General features: G+C 31.3%; 1 protein-coding gene across 1 annotated transcript in view; it reads right to left on the reverse strand.

The window, feature by feature from the left end:
- Positions 1-27,309, reverse strand: part of LOC145734368 (uncharacterized) — a 173,172-nt gene that overhangs the window by 48,939 nt on the left and 96,924 nt on the right. The window lies entirely within an intron of this gene.

The following is a 27,309-nucleotide window of genomic DNA, read 5'->3' on the forward strand; positions in this document are numbered from 1 at the left end:
GCAAACTGTTTAACTAATCAACCAATGTTGCATATTGGTGGAAAGCCCATTTCATTAGCTATCCATCGACATATAAAAATTCATATCTTGTCACTCAAATAAGACAGTTGTTTAGGTTCAAACGAAACAGTGCATGAAAACTGGATGGTTAACATTGGTCAAGTTTGAATCCCCCTATTGGGCAAACTGTTTAACCAATCAACCAATGTTGCATATGGGTGGAAAGCCCATTTCATTAGCAATCCATCGACATATAAAAATTCATATCTTGTCACTCAAATAAGACAGTTGTTTAGGTTCAAACGAAACAGTGCATGAATGTTGGATGGTTAACATTGGTCAAGTTTGAAGCCCCCTATTGGGCAAACTGTTTAACCAATCAACCAATGTTGCATATTGGTGGAAAGCCCATTTCATTAGCTATCCATCGACATATAAAAATTCATTCCTTGTCACTCAAATTAGACAGTTGTTTAGGTTCAAACGAAACAGTGCATGAATGTTGGATGGTTAACATTGGTCAAGTTTGAAGCCCCCTATTGGGCAAACTGTTTAACCAATCAACCAATGTTGCATATTGGTGGAAAGCCCATTTAATTAGCTATCCATCGACATATAAAAATTCATATCTTGTCACTCAAATAAGACAGTTGTTTAGGTTCAAACGGAACAGTGCATGAAAACTGCATGGTTAACATTGGTCAAGTTTGAAGCCCCCTATTGGGCAAACTGTTTAACTAATCAACCAATGTTGCATATTGGTGGAAAGCCCATTTCATTAGCTATCCATCGACATATAAAAATTCATATCTTGTCACTCAAATAAGACAGTTGTTTAGGTTCAAACGAAACAGTGCATGAAAACTGGATGGTTAACATTGGTCAAGTTTGAAGCCCCCTACTGGGCAAACTGTTTAACCAATCAACCAATGTTGCATATTGGTGGAAAGCCCATTTCATTAGCTATCCATCGACATATAAAAATTCATTCCTTGTCACTCAAATAAGACAGTTGTTTAGGTTCAAACGAAACAGTGCATGAATGTTGGATGGTTAACATTGGTCAAGTTTGAAGCCCCCTATTGGGCAAACTGTTTAACCAATCAACCAATGTTGCATATTGGTGGCAAGCCCATTTAATTAGCTATCCATCGACATATAAAAATTCATATCTTGTCACTCAAATAAGACAGTTGTTTAGGTTCAAACGAAACAGTGCATGAAAACTGGATGGTTAACATTGGTCAAGTTTGAATCCCCCTATTGGGCAAACTGTTTAACCAATCAACCAATGTTGCATATGGGTGGAAAGCCCATTTCATTAGCAATCCATCGACATATAAAAATTCATATCTTGTCACTCAAATAAGACAGTTGTTTAGGTTCAAACGAAACAGTGCATGAAAACTGGATGGTTAACATTGGTCAAGTTTGAATCCCCCTATTGGGCAAACTGTTTAACCAATCAACCAATGTTGCATATGGGTGGAAAGCCCATTTCATTAGCAATCCATCGACATATAAAAATTCATATCTTGTCACTCAAATAAGACAGTTGTTTAGGTTCAAACGAAACAGTGCATGAAAACTGGATGGTTAACATTGGTCAAGTTTGAAGCCCCCTACTGGGCAAACTGTTTAACCAATCAACCAATGTTGCATATTGGTGGCAAGCCCATTTAATTAGCTATCCATCGACATATAAAAATTCATATCTTGTCACTCAAATAAGACAGTTGTTTAGGTTCAAACGAAACAGTGCATGAATGTTGGATGGTTAACATTGGTCAAGTTTGAAGCCCCCTATTGGGCAAACTGTTTAACCAATCAACCAATGTTGCATATTGGTGGAAAGCCCATTTCATTAGCTATCCATCGACATATAAAAATTCATTCCTTGTCACTCAAATTAGACAGTTGTTTAGGTTCAAACGAAACAGTGCATGAATGTTGGATGGTTAACATTGGTCAAGTTTGAAGCCCCCTATTGGGCAAACTGTTTAACCAATCAACCAATGTTGCATATTGGTGGAAAGCCCATTTAATTAGCTATCCATCGACATATAAAAATTCATATCTTGTCACTCAAATAAGACAGTTGTTTAGGTTCAAACGGAACAGTGCATGAAAACTGCATGGTTAACATTGGTCAAGTTTGAAGCCCCCTATTGGGCAAACTGTTTAACTAATCAACCAATGTTGCATATTGGTGGAAAGCCCATTTCATTAGCTATCCATCGACATATAAAAATTCATATCTTGTCACTCAAATAAGACAGTTGTTTAGGTTCAAACGAAACAGTGCATGAAAACTGGATGGTTAACATTGGTCAAGTTTGAATCCCCCTATTGGGCAAACTGTTTAACCAATCAACCAATGTTGCATATGGGTGGAAAGCCCATTTCATTAGCAATCCATCGACATATAAAAATTCATATCTTGTCACTCAAATAAGACAGTTGTTTAGGTTCAAACGAAACAGTGCATGAATGTTGGATGGTTAACATTGGTCAAGTTTGAAGCCCCCTATTGGGCAAACTGTTTAACCAATCAACCAATGTTGCATATTGGTGGAAAGCCCATTTCATTAGCTATCCATCGACATATAAAAATTCATTCCTTGTCACTCAAATTAGACAGTTGTTTAGGTTCAAACGAAACAGTGCATGAATGTTGGATGGTTAACATTGGTCAAGTTTGAAGCCCCCTATTGGGCAAACTGTTTAACCAATCAACCAATGTTGCATATTGGTGGCAAGCCCATTTAATTAGCTATCCATCGACATATAAAAATTCATATCTTGTCACTCAAATAAGACAGTTGTTTAGGTTCCAACGAAACAGTGCATGAATGTTGGATGGTTAACAATGGTCAAGTTTGAAGCCCCCTACTGGGCAAACTGTTTAACCAATCAACCAATGTTGCATATTGGTGGAAAGCCCATTTCATTAGCTATCCATCGACATATAAAAATTCATTCCTTGTCACTCAAATAAGACAGTTGTTTAGGTTCAAACAAAACAGTGCATGAATGTTGGATGGTTAACATTGGTCAAGTTTGAAGCCCCCTATTGGGCAAACTGTTTAACCAATCAACCAATGTTGCATATTGGTGGCAAGCCCATTTAATTAGCTATCCATCGACATATAAAAATTCATATCTTGTCACTCAAATAAGACAGTTGTTTAGGTTCCAACGAAACAGTGCATGAATGTTGGATGGTTAACAATGGTCAAGTTTGAAGCCCCCTACTGGGCAAACTGTTTAACCAATCAACCAATGTTGCATATTGGTGGAAAGCCCATTTCATTAGCTATCCATCGACATATAAAAATTCATTCCTTGTCACTCAAATAAGACAGTTGTTTAGGTTCAAACAAAACAGTGCATGAATGTTGGATGGTTAACATTGGTCAAGTTTGAAGCCCCCTATTGGGCAAACTGTTTAACCAATCAACCAATGTTGCATATTGGTGGAAAGCCCATTTCATTAGCTATCCATCGACATATAAAAATTTATACCTTGTTACTCAAATAAGACAGTTGTTCAAGTTCAAACAAAACAAAGCTTGCCAAAAAAAAATTGTCAAAATCCAGTCAAAAGGTTAGTTAATAATGTTTTGCTATATTATAGCTCTATGGATGGAAGTTTACACTGTTGCCGCGTTTATGATAGACCCGATTAAGACTGAAACCAGCAGCCAAATGTCACAACTGTCAAAATTTTACCCATAAAACTATAAAGTGCTTTTTAGTGGGTTTACACTTATTTGCAATGTTTTAAGTATGTTTTGAAAACTGAATAGCTCTAGACCGAGGATTTTGACAGTTGTAACGATTATGACAGACTAACTTCACACAAAAATAAACTGTCAAACATCAAAACTGTCAAAATCCCACTGGTAAAGCTATAAAATGCATTTGATGTTAATTATGCTAGTTTTACTGATTGTTTAAGAATGTTTTGCTATTTTATAGCTCCATGAAGAAAAATTTACACTGTTGCCGCATTTATGACAGACTAAAGCCTAAAACAAGCAGCCAAACGTCGCAACTGTCAAAATCCTACTCATAGAGCTATAAAGTGCACTTCAGTTGGTTTACACTCATTTACATTGTTTTAAGTATATTTTGGAAACTTAATTTCTTAATAGACCACTATCAAGTCAATTTCCATAGTTTTTAATGGAAAATCTCATTTCTAAGTCAATCTTCAAGGTTTTAAAGTCAATATTTGATTTTCGAGTCAATTTTTAACTAAAATAATTCCAATTCAAGCCAAAAACTTTGAAAATTGATTTAATACACTAATTTTGCCCTATCAAGTGAAGTCAAGAGTAATTTCAAGGTTTTAAAGATGGTTTTTAATTGAAAATCTCATTTCTGAGTCAATTTTCAACCGAAATGTCGGTTTTCGAAGTCGGATTCATTGAAAATTTGACTTCAAATCCACATTTTGACTTGAAAATTCATTTAGACGTCGAATTTCTAACTTGAAAGTGACATATTTTAAGATTTATTGATTGCAAGTCAATTTTTATGTTTAGTCATTGAAAATCTCACTCCCAAGTCAATGTTTAGGATTTTCAGCTAAAATTGTAATTTCTTAAGTAAATGTTCATGATATTCAATGCAATATTTGGTTTTTAAGTCAATTTTTAACTAAAATACGTCCATTTTAATTCAAAAACTCTAAAAAGTTACTTAACAGATTGATTTTGCGCTATCAAGTCCATTTTCAAGGTTTTAAAGAGGGATTTAGTGTTTGCAAATAAATTTTTCTGGTTTTTAATTGAAAATCTCATTTCTAAGTCAATTTTCAAATGAAATCTCGGATTTTAAGTCTGATTCATTAAAAATTTGACTTGAAAGTGCAAAATTAGTCCGCTAAGCCAATTTTCAAAGTTTTTGACTTGAATTCGACATATTTTAGTTAAAAATTGACTTCAAATCCACATTTTGAATTGAAAATTCATGTAGACGTCGAATTTCTAACTTGAAAGTTTAGTTGTTTAGGATTTTTAACAAAAATTGTAATTTAAGTAAATTTTCAATGTTCAAATTGGTCTAAACTGGCTGAATAATGTTCTAAACTATCTAAAAATGTTCAAAATGGTCTAAACAGGATGATAATCCTGGCAATATAAACCAACATGTTTACAACTGTCTAAAATGGGTTCAGCTTGTTCTAAAAGGTGTGAATAATGTTCTAAATTGTCTAAAAATGTTCAAAATGTTGTAAACAACCTCAGATCCTTGGAAATTAAGAAAATCATGGATACATGACTATAAAAATAAATTAGCATGTTCTACAAGGTCTGAATAATGTTCTAAATTGTCTAAACGAGCAGAGAAACGTGATTTCTCTACGAACATCTTTAATCACAATTGTAGATGTACATTAGAAGCATTGACCTCGCTATTGGCAGCCTTTCTATTTTTACACCCGACTTGCATAACGAAAAAAGAGACCACACTTTCCTATTTAACCTTGTTTCTTTCAAAACGTATCATCGATCACCTGAAGTTAATTTTAATTAAACTGACCGATGTAATCCCTAATATGTTCGAAATGGTTTTTGCCAGATATTCCCCTAGAGTGACTTTTTATGGAAAAGTGCATTGAAGCAATGTTGTAGAGGATGAAATTCCCTACAACTTTCTTTCTTTATACTTTTTTGATATCAGTACAAATAACGGAGATATGATTGGTTGAACGGAGAACTAATTACTTTAAAGCAATTTTGTGCCTTAGGGACAGATTATGCCTAATATTTCCCTAGCGTGACAATTTAGGGAAAAAGTGCATTGAAGCAATGTTGTAGAGGATAAAATTATCTATAACTTTTCTTCTTAACCCATTTTTGAAACCTTCCCAAATAACGGAGATATGATGGGTTGAGTAAAAAACTAATTACTTTTAACCATTTTTGTGCCTTAGGGACAGTTTTTGCCAAAAATTTCCCTAGCATGACTCTTTAGGGAAAAACTGCATTGAAGCATTATTGTACAGGATGAAATTCCCTACAACTTTCATTCCTTACACTTTTTCCATATATTTATAAATAACAGAGATATGATAATTATGTGCTTTGGGTACAGTTTTTGCCAAATATCTGCTTAGGGTGACTCTTTAGAGAAAAAGTGCATTGAAGCAGTGTTGTACAGGATAAAATTCCCTACAACTTTCCTTCTTTACACTTTTTTGACATAAGTACAAATAACGGAGATATGATTGATTGAGTAAAAAACTAAATCTTTAAAGCATTTTTGTACAATTTGGACAGTTTTTAAGAAATATTTCCCTAGGGTGGCTCTTTAGGGAAAAAGTGCATTGAGGCAATGTCGTAGATGATAAAATTCCCTACAACTTTTCTTCCTTACACTTTTCCATATATCTACAAACAACAGAGATATGATAGTTTTGTGCTTTGGGTACAGTTTTTGCCAAATATTTCCCTAGAGTGATAATTTAGGAAAAAAGTGCATTGAAGCAATGTTGTAGAGGATAAAATTCCCTATAACTTTCTTTCTTTACACTTTTTTGATATAAGTACAAATAACGGAGATATGATTGGTTGAATGAAGAACTAATTACGTTAAAGCATTTTTGTGCCTTAGAAACAGTTTTTGCCAAATATTTCCCTAGAGTGACGATATAGGGAAAAAGTGCGTTGAAGCAATGTTGTAGAGGATAAAATTATCTACAACTTTTCTTCTTAACCCATTTTTGAAACCTTGCCAAATAACGGAGATATGATTGGTTGAGTAAAAAACTAAATACTTTCAAGCATTTTTGTGCCTTAGGGACAGTTTTTACCAAATATTTCCCTAGGGTGACTCTTTAGGGAAAAAGCGCATTGAGGCAATGTTGTAGACGATAAAATTCCCTACAACTTTTCTTCCTTACACTTTTCCATTAATCTACAAATAACAAAGATATGATAATTTTGTTGTTTGGGTACAGTTTTTGCCAAATATCTCCCTAGGGTGACTCTTTAGGGAAAAAGTGCATTAAAGCAATATTGTACACGATAAAATTCCCTACGACTTTCTTTCTTTACACTTTTTTGATATCAGTACAAATAACGGAGATATGATTGGTTGAACGGAGAACTAATTACTTTAAAGCAATTTTGTGCCTTAGGGACAGATTATGCCTAATATTTCCCTAGCGTGACAATTTAGGGAAAAAGTGCATTGAAGCAATGTTGTAGAGGATAAAATTCCCTATAACTTTCTTTCTTTACACTTTTTTGATATAAGTACAAATAACGGAGATATGATTGGTTGAATGAAGAACTAATTACGTTAAAGCATTTTTGTGCCTTAGAAACAGTTTTTGCCAAATATTTCCCTAGAGTGACGATATAGGGAAAAAGTGCGTTGAAGCAATGTTGTAGAGGATACAATTATCTACAACTTTTCTTCTTAACCCATTTTTGAAACCTTGCCAAATAACGGAGATATGATTGGTTGAGTAAAAAACTAAATACTTTCAAGCATTTTTGTGCCTTAGGGACAGTTTTTATCAAATAATTCCCTAGGGTGGCTCTTTAGGGAAAAAGTGCATTGAGGCAATGTTGTAGACGATAAAATTCCCTACAACTTTTCTTCCTTACACTTTTCCATTAATCTACAAATAACTGAGATATGATAATTTTGTTGTTTGGGTACAGTTTTTGCCAAATATCTCCCTAGGGTGACTCTTTAGGGAAAAAGTGCATTGAAGCAGTGTTGTACAGGATAAAATTCCCTACAACTTTCTTTCTTCACACTTTTTTGATATCAGTACAAATAACGGAGATATGATTGGTGGAACGGAGAACTAATTACTTTAAAACACTTTTGTGCCTTAGGGACAGTTTTTGCCAAATATTTCCCTAGCGTGACAATTTAGGGAAAAAGTGCATTGAAGCAATGTTGTAGAGGATAGAATTATCTATAACTTTTCTTCTTAACCCATTTGTGAAACCTTCCCAAATAACGGAGATATGATTGGTTGAGTAAAAAACTAAATACTTTCAAGCATTTTTGTGCCTTAGGGATAATTTTTCCCAAATATTTTCCTAGGGTGGCTCTTCAGGGAAAAAGTGCTTTCGAACAGTAATGTACAGAATAAAATTCCCTACATTTTCTCCTTACACTTTTTCCATATATCTACAAATAACAGAGATATGATAATTTTGTTGTTTGGGTACAGTTTTTGCCAAATATCTCCCTAGGGTGACTCTTTAGGGAAAAAGTGCATTGAAGCAATATTGTACACGATAAAATTCCCTACGACTTTCTTTCTTTACACTTTTTTGATATCAGTACAAATAACGGAGATATGATTGGTTGAACGGAGAACTAATTACTTTAAAGCAATTTTGTGCCTTAGGGACAGATTATGCCTAATATTTCCCTAGAGTGACAATTTAGGGAAAAAGTGCATTGAAGCAATGTTGTAGAGGATAAAATTCTCTATAACTTTTCTTGTTAACTCATTTTTGAAACCTTCCCAAATAACGGAAATATGATTGGTTGAGTAAAAAACTAATGACTTTTAAGCATTTTTGTGCCTTAGGGACAGTTTTTGCCAAAAATTTCCCTAGCATGACTCTTTAGGGAAAAACTGCATTGAAGCATTATTGTACAGGATGAAATTCCCTACAACTTTCATTCCTTACACTTTTTCCATATATTTATAAATAACAGAGATATGATAATTATGTGCTTTGGGTACAGTTTTTGCCAAATATCTGCTTAGGGTGACTCTTTAGAGAAAAAGTGCATTGAAGCAGTGTTGTACAGGATAAAATTCCCTACAACTTTCCTTCTTTACACTTTTTTGACATAAGTACAAATAACGGAGATATGATTGATTGAGTAAAAAACTAAATCTTTAAAGCATTTTTGTACAATTTGGACAGTTTTTAAGAAATATTTCCCTAGGGTGGCTCTTTAGGGAAAAAGTGCATTGAGGCAATGTCGTAGATGATAAAATTCCCTACAACTTTTCTTCCTTACACTTTTCCATATATCTACAAACAACAGAGATATGATAGTTTTGTGCTTTGGGTACAGTTTTTGCCAAATATTTCCCTAGAGTGATAATTTAGGAAAAAAGTGCATTGAAGCAATGTTGTAGAGGATAAAATTCCCTATAACTTTCTTTCTTTACACTTTTTTGATATAAGTACAAATAACGGAGATATGATTGGTTGAATGAAGAACTAATTACGTTAAAGCATTTTTGTGCCTTAGAAACAGTTTTTGCCAAATATTTCCCTAGAGTGACGATATAGGGAAAAAGTGCGTTGAAGCAATGTTGTAGAGGATAAAATTATCTACAACTTTTCTTCTTAACCCATTTTTGAAACCTTGCCAAATAACGGAGATATGATTGGTTGAGTAAAAAACTAAATACTTTCAAGCATTTTTGTGCCTTAGGGACAGTTTTTATCAAATAATTCCCTAGGGTGGCTCTTTAGGGAAATAGTGCATTGAGGCAATGTTGTAGACGATAAAATTCCCTACAACTTTTCTTCCTTACACTTTTCCATTAATCTACAAATAACTGGAATATGATAATTTTGTTGTTTGGGTACAGTTTTTGCCAAATATCTCCCTAGGGTGACTCTTTAGGGAAAAAGTGCATTGAAGCAGTGTTGTACAGGATAAAATTCCCTACAACTTTCCTTCTTCACACTTTTTTGATATCAGTACAAATAACGGAGATATGATTGGTTGAACGGAGAACTAATTACTTTAAAGCAATTTTGTGCCTTAGGGACAGTTTTTGCCAAATATTTCCTTAGAGTGACAACTTAGGGAAAAAGTGCATTGAAGCAATGTTGTAGAGGATAAAATTATCTACAACTTTTCTTCTTAACCCATTTGTGAAACGTTCCCAAATAACGGAGATATGATTGGTTGAGTAAAAAACAAAATACTTTCAAGCATTTTTGTGCCTTAGGGACAGTTTTTGCCAAATATTTCCTTAGAGTAACAATTTAGGAAGAAAGTGCATTGAAACAATGTTGTAGAGGATAAAATTACCTACAACTTTTCTTCCCTACACTTTTTCCATATATCTACAAATAACAGAGATATGATTGGTTGAAAAGAGAACTAATTACTGAGCCTGAAAAAATTCCTTTTCATTGTGACTGACCCTGTATCAGTAGTTTTCGAGATATTTGCAATATTCCACACTTTTTAAGCAACCCTGTACCATAAAAGTGGTACGGTGTATGTTTGGTTGCCTAACAGAACAATTTATACACTACAAGCAATGTTAAAATGTGTGTAAATAAGTTGTGACTATCTTAAGTAACACAAATGCACTGATACGTACGATATGGACGGGTTATCGCATGGGGCACTGAATAATCTCGTTTCTGGCCTCGTTTAGAGAATTTCTAAAAACCCATCGAAAATGGTACCGAACGAGCACGAAACCGCTGGTCTAACGCACAACGATGGGTACCATCGGGTACTTTTACCAAGTCATGTTGACGGGGTACTGAAAGTACTGAAACGGCCGGGGCCTTCTGCTCGTGGCAAACGTGCACAGTGTTGCCAACCCTTAATTGATACAATTCCTCCAAAAGCGTTTTTAAAAAAAGTTGCCAGATTTCACTAAAATTGTTTTTTTTTTAGGGATTTTTTGAACCAGTAAAATTCAACTCAACTGCATTTTTAATTTGTTTTTACTGTTTTGACAATTTTGACAATATTACGTTAAGTTAAACAGTTTTTTTGTATTTTTTGACAATTTTGACAGAATAGGTTTTTTTTTTTTATTTCTTGACAGTTTTGACAGATAATTTAGTTTGAAATGTTTTTTTTTTTTCTTGACAACTTTGACAGTCAGGTTAAGTTAAACTGCATTTTTAATTTTTTGTTACTGTTTTGGCAATTTTGACAATATTACGTTAAGTTCACCTGTTTTTTGTATTTTTTGACAATTTTGACAGTTAGAATAAGTTAAACTGTTTTTTTTTAGTATTTCTTGACAATTTTGACAATTATGTTAAGTCAAACTGTTTCTTGTATTTTTTGACAATTTTGACAGCTAGAATAAGTTAAACTGTTTTTTGTATTATTTGACAATTTTGACAGTTAGAATAAGTTTTTTTTATTTCTTGACAGATAAGTTAGTTTGAAATGTTTTTTTATTTTTTGACAACTGACAGTCAAATTAGGTTAAACTGCATTTTTCAACTTCTGTTACTGTTTTGACAATTTTGACAATATTACGTTAAGTTCACCTGTTTTTTGTATTTTTTGACAATTTTGACAGTTAGAATAAGTTAAACTGTTTTTTTGTATTATTTGACAATTTTGACAGTTAGAATAAGTTTTTTTTATTTCTTGACAGTTTTGAAAGATAAGTTAGTTTGAAATGTTTTTTTTTACTTCTTGACAACTTTGACAGCTAGAATAAGTTAAACTGTTTTTTTAATTTTCTTTTTACTGTTTTGACAATTTTGACAATTACGTTAGGTCAAATTGTTTTTTGGATTTTCTGACAATTTTGACAGCTAGAATAAGTTAAACTGATTTTTGTATTTTTTGACAATTTTGACAGTTAGAATAAGTTTTTTTTATTTTTTCACAGTTTTGACAGTCAGGTTAGGTTAAACTGCATTTTTAATTTTCGTTTTACTGTTTTGACAATTTTGACAATTACGTTAAGTTAAACTGTTTTTGTTTTTTTTTTTTTGACAATTTTGTCAGAATAAGTTAAACTGTTTTTTTTTATTTCTTGACAGTTTTGACAGATAAGTTAGATTGAAATGTTTTTTTATTTTTTGACAACTTTCACAGTCAGGTTAGGTTAAACTGCATTTTTAATTTTCTTTTTACTGTTTTGACAATTTTGACAATTACGTTAGGTCAAATTGTTTTTTGTTTTTTTGACAATTTTGACAGCTAGAATAAGTTAAACTGTTTTTTGTATTTTTTGACAGTTAGATTAACTTTTTTTATTTCTTGACAGTTTTGACAGATAAGTTAGTTTGAAATGTTTTTTTATTTTTTGACAACTTTGATAGTCAGGTTAGGTTAAACTGCATTTTTAATTATCTTTTTACTGTTTTAAAAATGTTGACAATCACGTTGTCAAACTGTTTTTTGTATTTTTTGACAATTTTCACAGTCAGGTTAGGTTAAACTGTATTTTTAATTTTCTTTTTACTGTTTTGACAATTTTGACAATATTACATTAAGTTCAACTGTTTTTTGTATTTTTTGACAATTTTGACAGCTAGAATAAGTCAAACTGTTTTTTTTTATTTCTTGACAGTTCTGACAGATAAGTTAGTTTGAAATGTTTTTTTTATTTCTTGACAACTTTGACAGTCAGGTTAGGTTAAACTGCCTTTTTAATTTTGTTTTCACCGTTTTGACAATTATGTTAAGTCAAACCGTTTCTTGTATTTTTTGACAATTTTGACAGCTAGAATAAGTTAAACTGTTTTTTGTATTATTTGACAATTTTGACAGTTAGAATAAGTTTTTTTTATTTCTTGACAGTTCTGACAGATAAGTTAGTTTGAAATGTTTTTTTTATTTCTTGACAACTTTGACAGTCGGGTTAGGTTAAACTGCATTTTTAATTTTCTTTTTACTGTGCTGACAATTTTAACAATTATGTTAAGTCAAACTATTTTTTGTATTTTTTGACAATTTAAACAGTGAGAATAAGTTTTGTTTATTTCTTGACAGTTTTGACAGACAAGTTAGGTTAAAATGTTTTTTTATTTCTTGACATCTTTGACAGTCAGGTTAGGTTAAACTGAATTTTTAATTTTCTTTTTACTGTGCTGACAATTTTGACAATTATGTTAAGTCAAACTATTTTTTGTATTTTTTGACAATTTAGACAGTGAGAATAAGTTTTTTTTATTTCTTGACAGTTCTGACAGATAAGTTAGTTTGAAATGTTTTTTTTATTTCTTGACAACTTTGACAGTCAGGTTAGGTTAAACTGCCTTTTTAATTTTGTTTTCACCGTTTTGACAATTATGTTAAGTCAAACCGTTTCTTGTATTTTTTGACAATTTTGACAGCTAGAATAAGTTAAACTGTTTTTTGTATTATTTGACAATTTTGACAGTTAGAATAAGTTTTTTTTATTTCTTGACAGTTCTGACAGATAAGTTAGTTTGAAATGTTTTTTTTATTTCTTGACAACTTTGACAGTCGGGTTAGGTTAAACTGCATTTTTAATTTTTTTTTTACTGTGCTGACAATTTTAACAATTATGTTAAGTCAAACTATTTTTTGTATTTTTTGACAATTTAAACAGTGAGAATAAGTTTTGTTTATTTCTTGACAGTTTTGACAGACAAGTTAGGTTAAAATGTTTTTTTATTTCTTGACATCTTTGACAGTCAGGTTAGGTTAAACTGCATTTTTAATTTTCTTTTTACTGTGCTGACAATTTTGACAATTATGTTAAGTCAAACTATTTTTTGTATTTTTTGACAATTTTGACAGTTAGAATAAGTTAAACTACTTTTTTTTATTTCTTAACAGTTTTGACAGACAAGTTAGTTTGAAATGTTTTTTTATTTCTTGACAACTGTGACAGTCAGGTTAGGTTAAACTACTTTTTAAATTTTTTTTACTCTTTTGACAATTACGTTAAGTTAAACTGTTTTTTGTTTTTTTTTTTGACAATTTTGACAGAATAAGTTAAACTGTTTTTTTTAATTTCTTGACAGTTTTGACAGATAAGTTAGGTTGAAATGTTTTTTTATTTCTTGACAACTTGGACAGTCAGGTTAGGTTATACTGCATTTTTCAATTTTTTTCACTGTTTTAACAATTTTGACAATATTACGTTAAGTTCAACTGTTTTTTGTATTTTTTGACAATTTTGACAGTTAATTAGAATAAGTTAAACTTTTTTTTTATTTCTTGACAGTTTTGAAAGATAAGTTAGTTTGAAATGTTTTTTTTTCTTGACAACTTTGACAGTCAGGTTAAGTTAAACTGCATTTTTAATTTCCTTTTTACTGTTTTGACAATTTTGACAATTACGTTAGGTCAAATTGTTTTTTGTATTTTTGACAATTTTGACAGCTAGAATAAGTTAAACTGTTTTTTGTATTTTTTGACAGTTAGATTAACTTTTTTTATTTCTTGACAGTTTTGACAGATAAGTTAGTTTGAAATGTTTTTTTATTTTTTGACAACTTTGACAGTCAGGTTAGGTTAAACTGCATTTTTAATTATCTTTTTACTGTTTTAAAAATTTTGACAATATTACGTTAAGTTCAACTGTTTTTTGTATTTTTTGACAATTTTCACAGTCAGGTTAGTTTAAACTGTATTTTTAATTTTCTTTTTACTGTTTTGACAATTTTGACAATATTACGTTAAGTTCAACTGTTAAATTTTTTGACAATTTTGACAGTTAGAACAAGTTTTTTTTTTATTTCTTGACAGTTTTGACAGATAAGTTAAGTTGAAATGTTTTTTATTTCTTGACAACTTTGACAGTCAGGTTAGGTTAAACTGCATTTTTATTTTTTTTACTGTTTTGACAATTTTGACAATTACGTAAAGCTAAACTGTTTTTTTGTATTTTTTGACAGTTAGAATAATTTTTTTTTTATTTCTTGACAGTTTTGACAGATAAGAAGGTTGGAAAGGTTTTTTATTTCTTGACAACTGACAGTCAAATTAGGTTAAACTGCATTTTTAAATTTTTTTTACTTTGCTGACAATTTTGACAATTACGTAAAGCTAAACTGTTTTTTTGTATTTTTTGACAGTTAGAATAATTTTTTTTTTATTTCTTGACAGTTTTGACAGATAAGAAGGTTGGAAAGGTTTTTTATTTCTTGACAACTGACAGTCAAATTAGGTTAAACTGCATTTTTAAATTTTTTTTACTTTGCTGACAATTTTGACAATTACGTTAAGTCAAACAAGTTTTTTGTATTTTTTGACAATTTTGACAGCTAGAATAAGTTAAACTGTTTTTTTTATTTCTTGACAGTTTTGACAGATAAGTTAGTTTGAAATGTTTTTTTATTTTTTTGACAACTTTGACAGTCAGGTTAGGTTAAACTGCATTTTTATTTTTTTTTACTGTTTTAACAATTTTGACAATATTACGTTAAGTTCAACTGTTTTTTGTATTTTTTGACAATTTTGACAGTTAATTAGAATAAGTTAAACTTTTTTTTTATTTCTTGACAACGTGGACATTCAGGTTACGTTAAACTGTATTTTTAATTTTTTTTACTGTTTTGACAATTTTGACAGTTAGAATAAGTTAAACTACTTTTTTTTTATTTCTTAACAGTTTTGACAGACAAGTTAGTTTGAAATGTTTTTTTATTTCTTGACAACTGTGACAGTCAGGTTAGGTTAAACTACTTTTTAAATTTTTTTTACTCTTTTGACAATTACGTTAAGTTAAACTGTTTTTTGTTTTTTTTTTGACAATTTTGACAGAATAAGTTAAACTGTTTTTTTTTTAATTTCTTGACAGTTTTGACAGATAAGTTAGGTTGAAATGTTTTTTTATTTCTTGACAACTTTGACAGTCAGGTTAGGCTAAACTGCATTTTTAATTTTTTTTACTGTTTTGACAGTTACGTTGTTAAACTGTTTTTTTTCTTGACAGTTTTGACAGATAAGTTAGGTTAAAATGTTTTTTTTATTTCTGGACAACTTTTTTTTTCGTATTTTTTGACAATTTTGACAGTTAGGTAATGTTAAATTGTATTTTGTATTATTTGACAATTTTGACAGTTAGGTTAGATTAAACTGTTTTTTTTTTACGGATAGGTTAGGTTTATCTGTTTTATTATTTTTTGACAGTTTTGATAGTAACAACTTTGACAGTTAGGTTAGGGTAAACTGTTTTCTTTTGACAGTTGCGACAATTTTGACAGATAGGTGGGGTGACACTGTTTTTTTTTGACAGTTTTAACAATTTTGACAGTTAGGATAGGTTAAACAATTTTTTTTTGACAACTTGGTTAGGTTTATCAGTTTTATTATTTTTTGACAACTTTGACAGTCAGGTTAGGTTAAACAGTTTTTGTTTTTAATTTTTTGACAGTTTTAACTTGCTTATGGCATTTTTGGCATAAGTTTTGGTTAAAAAAAAATTCTAAGGTTGTAATTGGTCTTTTGAGATCACGTGACTGTTTTGTTTACATTTCTAGCTCAAACTTAACCTGTCAGAGGACTTTTCGAGCTTGCAATTGGTCTACAAAAGTCACGTGACTGTTACGCATATTGTGAGTGGTGCTTACAAAATTTTTAACTTAAATTTCCGGTAAAAAGCGTTTTCCAAGCTTATAATTAGCTTTTTAAGGTCACGTGACTGTTTTGACCGTGATTTACACGTCACAACTGTCAAAAAACAAATAATATGATTTACACTGATTGTTTAACAAGTTTTGTAGTTTTATACCTTCATGGAGTGGTATTTGACAGCTACCACTATTGTGACAGATTGAAATATATTCAAAATAGACAGTTGCACGTCACAAATGTCAAAAAACAACTCATAAAACTATAAAATGCACAATAATATGATTTACACTGATTGTATTGCTTTTCGACAAGTTTTGTAGTTTTATACTTTCATGGAAAGGTATTTGACAGCTACCACTATTGTGACAGATTGAAATATATTCAAAAGAGGCAGTTGCATGTCACAAATGTCAAAAAACAACTCATAAAACTATAAAATGCACAATAATATGATTTACACTGATTGTATTGCTTTTCGACAAGTTTTGTAGTTTTATACCTTCATGGAGTGGTATTTGACAGCTACCACTATTGCGACAGATTGAAATATATTCAAAATAGACAGTTGCACGTCACAAATGTCAAAAAACAACTCATAAAACTATAAAATGCACAATAATATGATTTACACTGATTGTATTGCTTTTCGACAAGTTTTGTAGTTTTATACCTTCATGGAGTGGTATTTGACAACTATCACTATTGTGACAGAATGAAATATATGCAAAATAGACAGTTGCACGTCACAAATGTCAAAAAAGAACAATAAAACTATAAAATGCATAATAATATGATTTACACTGCTTTTGAACTAGTTTTGTAGTTTTATACCTTCATGGAGTGGTATTTGACAACTATCACTATTGTGACAGAATGAAATATATTCAAAATAGACAGTTACACGTCACAACTGTCAAAAAAGAACAATAAAACTATAAAATGCATAATAATATGATTTACACTGCTTTTGAACTAGTTTTGTAGTTTTATACCTTCATGGAGTGGTATTTGACAGCTACCACTATTGCGACAGATTGAAATATATTCAAAATAGACAGTTGCACGTCACAAATGTCAAAAAACAACTCATAAAACTATAAAATGCACAGTAATATGATTTACACTGATTGTATTGCTTTTCGACAAGTTTTGTAATTTTATACCTTCATGGAGTGGTATTTGACAGCTACCACTATTGTGACAGATTGAATTATATGCAAAATAGACAGTTGCACGTCACAAATGTCAAAAAAGAACAATAAAACTATAAAATGCATAATAATATGATTTACACTGCTTTTGAACTAGTTTTGTAGTTTTATACCTTCATGGAGTGGTATTTGACAACTATCACTATTGTGACAGAATGAAATATATTCAAAATAGACAGTTGCACGTCACAAATGTCAAAAAAGAACAATAAAACTATAAAATGCATAATAATATGATTTACACTGCTTTTGAACTAGTTTTGTAGTTTTATACCTTCATGGAGTGGTATTTGACAACTATCACTATTGTGACAGAATGAAATATATTCAAAATAGACAGTTGCACGTCACAACTGTCAAAAAAGAACAATAAAACTATAAAATGCACAATAATATGATTTACACTGATTGTATTGCTTTTCGACAAGTTTTGTAGTTTTATACCTTCATGGAGTGGTATTTGACAACTATCACTATTGTGACAGAATGAAATATATTCAAAATAGACAGTTACACGTCACAACTGTCAAAAAAGAACAATAAAACTATAAAATGCATGATAATATGATTTACACTGATTGGTATGGCTTTTCACCAAATTTTGTAGCTTTATAGCTTCATGTTGAAATTTCCCTGATTTAAGAAATCTGTCCCAAACCTGGCAACGCTGCGTGCACCACATTCTCTCTTCGAAAACAAAGTTTAATGGCCTACGTTACGTCGTCACTGGCCGGAATCACTGCTGCATTGTGCATAGTAGAATGTAGTGACGTCAAGACCTTGCATTTACCATTTTACTCAACTTGTTATGTATTAATGCCGGTCGTTTAATGGTTTTTTGTTTACAGTGAAACTGGTCTTGACTTATTTGGTCTGTTCTGTGGGTGGGTAGCGTACTATAATAAGCGTATAGTACAACCCCATGTTTTCGGTTTAGTAGGCGTTTGGGTGTTGTGTAAAAGGTTGTCGGCTTTTGGGTATTTTTAGGTTAAGGTGCTATACTAAGCCTTCTGTGTAATCGTAGCGTAAATTAACTACTTTGTGGTTATTCCAATTGTTTTGATATCCCAAAGCTTTCCGGAAAGCTCAAACATGTATTTTTGACTATTCATAGACAGAAAGAAGCATTCTGGCATTAATTTGACATTCGTGAAATAGTTAAATGACTTTGACAGCCAGAAAGCAGTTAGGAATTGTCAAATTTCATTTACTAACTTTCTGGCCTCAATTTGACAGTTCTAAGACATCAGAAAAGCATTCTGACGTTTGTGCTGACCATCCAAAAATTTCAGACATTTTTGACTAATCAAAGACAGTCTGGCCTTAGTTTGCCACTCAAAAAGTAGTAAAATGACTCAAAAAACAATTTTGACAATCGAAAGACAGTAAAAGAAGCATCCAGATGTAATTTGACAATTCCAAAATATCCAAGAAGCATTCTGATATCAATTTGATGCATTAGAGGCTTTCTTTATGCATTAAAGAGCTTTTTGATGCATTAAAGAGCTTTCTGCATTTGTTTTGACAGTCTACACACTTTTAAAAGCATTTTTAACTATTCAGAGACAGGAACTAGCTTTCTGGCTTCAATTTGACACTATAAAGACAGTAAACAGGTTTCTAGCATTTGTTTTTACTATCTGAAAGTTTCAGACAACATTTTTGAATAATTAAAGACAGTCTGGCCTTAGTTTGCCACTCAAAAAGTAGTAAAATGACTCAAAAAACAATTTTGACAATCGAAAGACAGTAAAAGAAGCATCCAGATGTAATTTGACAATTCCAAAACATCCAAGAAGCATTCTGATATCAATTTGATGCATTAGAGGCTTTCTTTATGCATTAAAGAGCTTTTTGATGCATTAAAGAGCTTTCTGCATTTGTTTTGACAGTCTACACACTTTTAAAAGCATTTTTAACTATTCAGAGACAGGAACTAGCTTTCTGGCTTCAATTTGACACTATAAAGACAGTAAACAGGTTTCTAGCATTTGTTTTGGCCATTTAAAAGTATCAGACCACATTTTTGACTAACTAAAGACAGTCTGTCCTTAGTTTGACACCCAATGAATACTAAAACGACTCAAAAAACAATTTTGTCAATCGGAAGACAGACAAAGAAGCATGCAGATGTAATTTGACAATTCCAAGACATCCAAGAAGCATTCTATGACATCAATTTGATGCGTTATAGAAAGAAAAAGAGCTTTCTGCATTTGTTTTCACAGTCTACACACTTTTGAAAGCATTTTTGACTATTCAAATACAGGAACTAGCTTTCTGGCTTCAATTTGACACTATAAAGACAGTAAACAAGTTTCTAGCATTTGTTTTTACTATCTGAAAGTTTCAGACAACATTTTTGACTAATTAGAGACAATCTGGCTTTAGTTTGACACTCAAGAAATGCTAAAATGACTCAAAAAACAATTTTGACAATCGAAAGACAGTCAAAGAAACATTCAGATGTAATCTGACAATTCCAAGACATCCAAGAAGCATTCTGACAACAATTTGATGCTTTAGAGAAGAACAAAGAGCCTTCTGCATTTGTTTTGACAGTCTACACACTTTTGAAAGCATTTTTGACTATTCAAAGACAGGAACTAGTTTTCTGGCTTCAATTTGACACTATAAGGACAGTAAACAGGTTTCTAGCATTTGTTTTGACCATTCAAAAGTTTCAGGCTAATTTTTGACTAATTAGAGGCAGTCTGGCTTTAATTGACACTCAAGAAATGCTAGAATGACTAGGAGAAACAATTTTGACAACCGGAAAACAGTCAAAGAAGCATTCAGATGTAATTTGACAATTCCAAGACATCCAAAAAGCACTATAACATCAATTTGAAGCATTAGAGAAGAAAAAAGAGATTTCTGCATTTGTATTGTCATTCTACACACTTTTGAAAGCATTTTTGACTATTCAAAGACAGGAACTAGCTTTCTGGCTTCAATTTGACACTATAAGGACAGTAAACAGGTTTTTAGCATTTGTTTTGACCATTTAAAAGTATCAGACAACATTTTTGACTAATTAAAGACAGTTTGGCTTTAGTTTGACACTCAAGAAATACTAAAATGACTAGAAGAAACAATTTTGACACAGGAAAACAGTCAAAGAAGCATGCAGATGTAATTTGACACTTCCAAGACATCAAAGAAGCATTCTGACAACAATTTGATGCTTTAGAGAAGAACAAAGAGCTTTCTGCATTTGTTTTGACAGTCTACACACTTTTGAAAGCATTTTTGACTATTTAAAGACAGGAACTAGTTTTCTGGCTTCAATTTGACACTATAAGGACAGTAAACAGGTTTCTAGCATTTGTTTTGAGTTTCAGACAACATTTTTGACTAATTAGAGACAATCTGGCTTTAGTTTGACACTCAAGAAATGTTAGAATGACTCAAAAAACAATTTTGACAATCGTTTTAAAGAAAATAGTTTTAAAGCTTTGAAATTAGACTTTTCAGTAATATTTCTATAAATTAGCAAAAATTGGAGTTTTAGCATAGAATTTCAACTGAAATGTAGTCTTTTCAATGGTTTCAGGTTTAGAATGTCATATTTTTGACTGTAAGGCACATTTTGACAGTTGCAGTACTAAAATCAGTTAGGAATTCTTTAAATTCTACTCTTAATACAATATCTACTAATTTGCACGTTTCAGCAATGATTTTCAATTGAAATGTAGTGTTTTCAATGGTTTTAGATCTTAAAAATCATAGTTTTGATTGAAAAATCCTAAAATTATACAGTTGTAAGACTGAAAACAGTTTTAAAGCTTTGAAATTAGACTTTTCAGTAATATTTCTATAAATTAGCAAAAATTGGGTTTTCAGCATAGAATTTCAATTGAAATGTAGTGTTTTCAATGGTTTCAAGTCAGAATATCATGTCTTTGACTGCAAGGTACATTTTGACAGTTGCAGTACTAAAAGCAGTTATGAAGCCTTTAAATTCTACTCTTAATACAATTTTTACTAATCTGCACTTTTCAGCAATGATTTTCAATTGAAATGTAGTGTGTTCAATGGTTTCAGGTTTAGAATGTCATATTTTTGACTGTAAGACACATTTTTACAGTTGCAGTACTAAAATCAGTTAGGAATTCTTTAAATTCTACTCTTAATACAATTTCTACTAATCTGCACTTTTCAGCAATGATTTTCAATTGAAATGTAGTGTTTTCAATGGTTTTAGATCTTAAAAATCATAGTTTTGATTGAAAAATCCTAAAATTATACAGTTGTGAGACTGAAAACAGTTTTAAAGCTTTGAAATTAGACTTTTCAGTAATATTTCTATAAATTAGCAAAAATTGGGTTTTCAGCATAGAATTTCAATTGAAATGTCGTATTTTCAATGGTTTCAAGTCAGAATGTCATATTTTTGACTGTAAGGCACATTTTGACACAGTTGCAGTACTAAAATCAGTTAGGAATTCTTTAAATTCTACTCTTAATACAATTTCTACTAATCTGCACTTTTCAGCAATGATTTTCAATTGAAATGTAGTATTTTCAATGGTTTTAGGTCTTAAAAATCATAGTTTTGATTGAAAAATCCTAAAATTAAAACAGTTGTAAGACTGAAAACAGTTTTAAAGCTTTGAAATTATACTTTTCAGTAATATTTCTATAAATTAGAAAAAATTGGGTTTTCAGCATAGAATTTCAATTGAAATGTAGTGTTTTCAATGGTTTCAAGTCAGAATATCATGTTTTTGACAGTTGCAGTACTAAAATCAGTTAGGAATTCTTTAAATTCTACTCTTAATACAATATCTACTTTTCAGCAATGATTTTCAATTGAAATGTAGTGTTTTCAATGGTTTTAGATCTTAAAAATCATAGTTTTGATTGAAAATTAAACAGTAGTAAGATTGAGGACAAATTTGGACTCTCACAAATCTTGAATATATAACCATAGTCTAAAAATTGAAATACATTTTTCTTCAAATTCAACAAGGATTTTTGTAAAAATCTGGTTATTAATACCTCAAATCTGATATATTTTGCCCAACTTTACCAATTTTCCTCAAAAATTCAAACGAAACAACAAAAAGAGAGTTGTCACTAAAATGGAGCGCTATCACTGTTCAAAAGGAAAACTTATTCCAAGTTTGCTCATTATTATGAAAGCTTTAACTTCGTCAAAAACTTCGGGAATTGTATGTGTTTGGCTCAAGTTTTCTTTAATTTTATCGTTTTAGCTTTAGAGCGGAAAGTTGCTTTTTCAGGGAATTGTAACCAAGGGGACGATTTGATTATTGTTATCTCTTTGAAGAGTTACTTTAAACTTATTTTTGTTTTTATTAAATGATTTGTAATTCGTGGTTTAATTTTATTAATTCGTTGTATGTACAGAGTAATACTGTATAAGACAGTTGACGTGACCAGCCACGTGATACCTTTCACGTGTACGTCACAACTGTCAAATATTATTAGTGATGGGTAAATTACTGGTAAATTACAATTATACTGTGTTACTGGCAGTTCAAATTTTGACACCACTTTTCTCCCTGACTGTACCACATTTTGTTGTGTTTTTTCAGGTTATTGGACAGGAAATTTAATGGGGATTTCAAAAATGTTCTTAAAATAGTCATTATCTCACTCTAAATGGGTTTTACAGGCAATTTTGTCCATGACTGTCCTTTCAAACTGTGTTTCTGGTAGTTCAAATTTAGATACCGCTTTTGTCCCTGACTGTACCAAATTTTATAATGTTTTTTCAGGTTATTGGACAGGAAATTTAATGGGGATTTCAAAAATGTTCTTAAAATAGTCATTATCTCACTATAAGTGGGTTTTACAGGCAATTTTGTCCATGACTGTCCTTTCAAACTGTGTTCCTGACAGTTCAAACTTTGACATCGCTTTTCTCCCTGACTGTACCAAATTTTACAATGTTTTTTCAGGTTAGTGGACAGGAAATTTAATGGGGATTTCAAAAATGTTCTTAAAATAGTCATTATCTCACTATAAGTGGGTTTTACAGGCAATTTTGTCCATGACTGTCCTTTCAAACTGTGTTCCTGACAGTTCAAACTTTGACATCGCTTTTCTCCCTGACTATACCAAATTTTATAATGTTTTTTCAGGTTATTGGACAGGAAATTTAATGGGGATTTCAAAAATGTTCTTAAAATAGTCATTATCTCACTATAAGTGGGTTTTACAGGCAATTTTGTCCATGACTGTCCTTTCAAACTGTGTTCCTGACAGTTCAAACTTTGACATCGCTTTTCTCCCTGACTGTACCAAATTTTATAATGTTTTTTCAGGTTAGTGGACAGGAAATTTAATGAGGATTTCAAAAATGTTCTTAAAATAGTCATTATCTCACTATAAGTGGGTTTTACAGGCAATTTTGTCCATGACTGTCCTTTCAAACTGTGTTTCTGGTAGTTCAAATTTTGATACCGCTTTTCTCCCTGACTGTACCAAATTTTATAATGTTTTTTCAGGTTATTGGACAGGAAATTTAATGGGGATTTCAAAAATGTTCTTAAAATAGTCATTATCTCACTCTAAATGGGTTTTACAGGCAATTTTGTCCATGACTGTCCTTTCAAACTGTGTTTCTGGTAGTTCTAATTTTGATACCGCTTTTCTCCCTGACTGTACCAAATTTTATAATGATTTTTCAAGTTATTGGACAGGAAATTTAATGGGGATTTCAAAAATGTTCTTAAAATAGTCATTATCTCACTCTAAATGGGTTTTACAGGCAATTTTGTCCATGACTGTCCTTTCAAACTGTGTTTCTGGTAGTTCAAATTTTGATACCGCTTTTCTCCCTGACTGTACCAAATTTTATAATGTTTTTTCAGGTTATTGGACAGGAAATTTAATGAGGATTTCAAAAATGTTCTTAAAATAGTCATTATCTCACTCTAAATGGGTTTTACAGGCAATTTTGTCCATGACTGTCCTTTCAAACTGTGTTTCTGGTAGTTCAAATTTTGATACCGCTTTTCTCCCTGACTGTACCAAATTTTATAATGATTTTTCCAGTTATTGGACAGGAAATTTAATGGGGATTTCAAAAATGTTCTTAAAATAGTCATTATCTCACTCTAAATGGGTTTTACAGGCAATTTTGTCCATGACTGTCCTTTCAAACTGTGTTTCTGGTAGTTCAAATTTTGATACCGCTTTTCTCCCTGACTGTACCAAATTTTATAATGTTTTTTCAGGTTATTGGACAGGAAATTTAATGGGGATTTCAAAAATGTTCTTAAAATAGTCATTATCTCACTCTAAATGGGTTTTACAGGCAATTTTGTCCATGACTGTCCTTTCAAACTGTGTTTCTGGAAGTTCAAATTTTGATACCGCTTTTCTCCCTGACTATACCAAATTTTATAATGTTTTTTCAGGTTATTGGACAGGAAATTTAATGGGGATTTCAAAAATGTTCTTAAAATAGTCATTATCTCACTATAAGTGGGTTTTACAGGCAATTTTGTCCATGACTGTCCTTTCAAACTGTGTTCCTGACAGTTCAAACTTTGACATCGCTTTTCTCCCTGACTGTACCAAATTTTATAATGTTTTTTCAGGTTAGTGGACAGGAAATTTAATGGGGATTTCAAAAATGTTCTTAAAATAGTCATTATCTCACTATAAGTGGGTTTTACAGGCAATTTTGTCCATGACTGTCCTTTCAAACTGTGTTCCTGACAGTTCAAACTTTGACATCGCTTTTCTCCCTGACTGTACCAAATTTTATAATGTTTTTTCAGGTTAGTGGACAGGAAATTTAATGGGGATTTCAAAAATGTTCTTAAAATAGTCATTATCTCACTCTAAATGGGTTTTACAGGCAATTTTGTCCATGACTGTCCTTTCAAACTGTGTTTCTGGAAGTTCAAATTTTGATACCGCTTTTCTCCCTGACTATACCAAATTTTATAATGTTTTTTCAGGTTATTGGACAGGAAATTTAATGGGGATTTCAAAAATGTTCTTAAAATAGTCATTATCTCACTATAAGTGGGTTTTACAGGCAATTTTGTCCATGACTGTCCTTTCAAACTGTGTTCCTGACAGTTCAAACTTTGACATCGCTTTTCTCCCTGACTGTAACAAATTTTATAATGTTTTTTCAGGTTAGTGGACAGGAAATTTAATGAGGATTTCAAAAATGTTCTTAAAATAGTCATTATCTCACTCGAAGGGGGTTTTACAGGCAATTTTGTCCATGACTGTCCTTTCAAACTGTGTTTCTGGTAGTTCAAATTTTGATACCGCTTTTCTCCCTGACTGTACCAAATTTTATAATGTTTTTTCAGGTTATTGGACAGGAAATTTAATGGGGATTTCAAAAATGTTCTTAAAATAGTCATTATCTCACTCTAAATGGGTTTTACAGGCAATTTTGTCCATGACTGTCCTTTCAAACTGTGTTTCTGGAAGTTCAAATTTTGATACCGCTTTTCTCCCTGACTATACCAAATTTTATAATGTTTTTTCAGGTTATTGGACAGGAAATTTAATGGGGATTTCAAAAATGTTCTTAAAATAGTCATTATCTCACTCTAAATGGGTTTTACAGGCAATTTTGTCCATGACTGTCCTTTCAAACTGTGTTTCTGGTAGTTCAAATTTTGATACCGCTTTTCTCCCTGACTGTACCAAATTTTATAATGATTTTTCCAGTTATTGGACAGGAAATTTAATGGGGATTTCAAAAATGTTCTTAAAATAGTCATTATCTCACTCTAAATGGGTTTTACAGGCAATTTTGTCCATGACTGTCCTTTCAAACTGTGTTTCTGGTAGTTCAAATTTTGATACCGCTTTTCTCCCTGACTGTACCAAATTTTATAATGTTTTTTCAGGTTATTGGACAGGAAATTTAATGGGGATTTCAAAAATGTTCTTAAAATAGTCATTATCTCACTCTAAATGGGTTTTACAGGCAATTTTGTCCATGACTGTCCTTTCAAACTGTGTTTCTGGAAGTTCAAATTTTGATACCGCTTTTCTCCCTGACTATACCAAATTTTATAATGTTTTTTCAGGTTATTGGACAGGAAATTTAATGGGGATTTCAAAAATGTTCTTAAAATAGTCATTATCTCACTATAAGTGGGTTTTACAGGCAATTTTGTCCATGACTGTCCTTTCAAACTGTGTTCCTGACAGTTCAAACTTTGACATCGCTTTTCTCCCTGACTGTACCAAATTTTATAATGTTTTTTCAGGTTAGTGGACAGGAAATTTAATGGGGATTTCAAAAATGTTCTTAAAATAGTCATTATCTCACTATAAGTGGGTTTTACAGGCAATTTTGTCCATGACTGTCCTTTCAAACTGTGTTCCTGACAGTTCAAACTTTGACATCGCTTTTCTCCCTGACTGTACCAAATTTTATAATGTTTTTTCAGGTTAGTGGACAGGAAATTTAATGGGGATTTCAAAAATGTTCTTAAAATAGTCATTATCTCACTCTAAATGGGTTTTACAGGCAATTTTGTCCATGACTGTCCTTTCAAACTGTGTTTCTGGAAGTTCAAATTTTGATACCGCTTTTCTCCCTGACTATACCAAATTTTATAATGTTTTTTCAGGTTATTGGACAGGAAATTTAATGGGGATTTCAAAAATGTTCTTAAAATAGTCATTATCTCACTATAAGTGGGTTTTACAGGCAATTTTGTCCATGACTGTCCTTTCAAACTGTGTTCCTGACAGTTCAAACTTTGACATCGCTTTTCTCCCTGACTGTAACAAATTTTATAATGTTTTTTCAGGTTAGTGGACAGGAAATTTAATGAGGATTTCAAAAATGTTCTTAAAATAG

The sequence above is a fragment of the Ips typographus genome, linkage group LG10 (genome assembly GCF_016097725.1).
Source record: "Ips typographus isolate SLU linkage group LG10, UJ_Ityp_2.0, whole genome shotgun sequence".
NCBI lineage: Eukaryota > Metazoa > Arthropoda > Insecta > Coleoptera > Curculionidae > Ips > Ips typographus.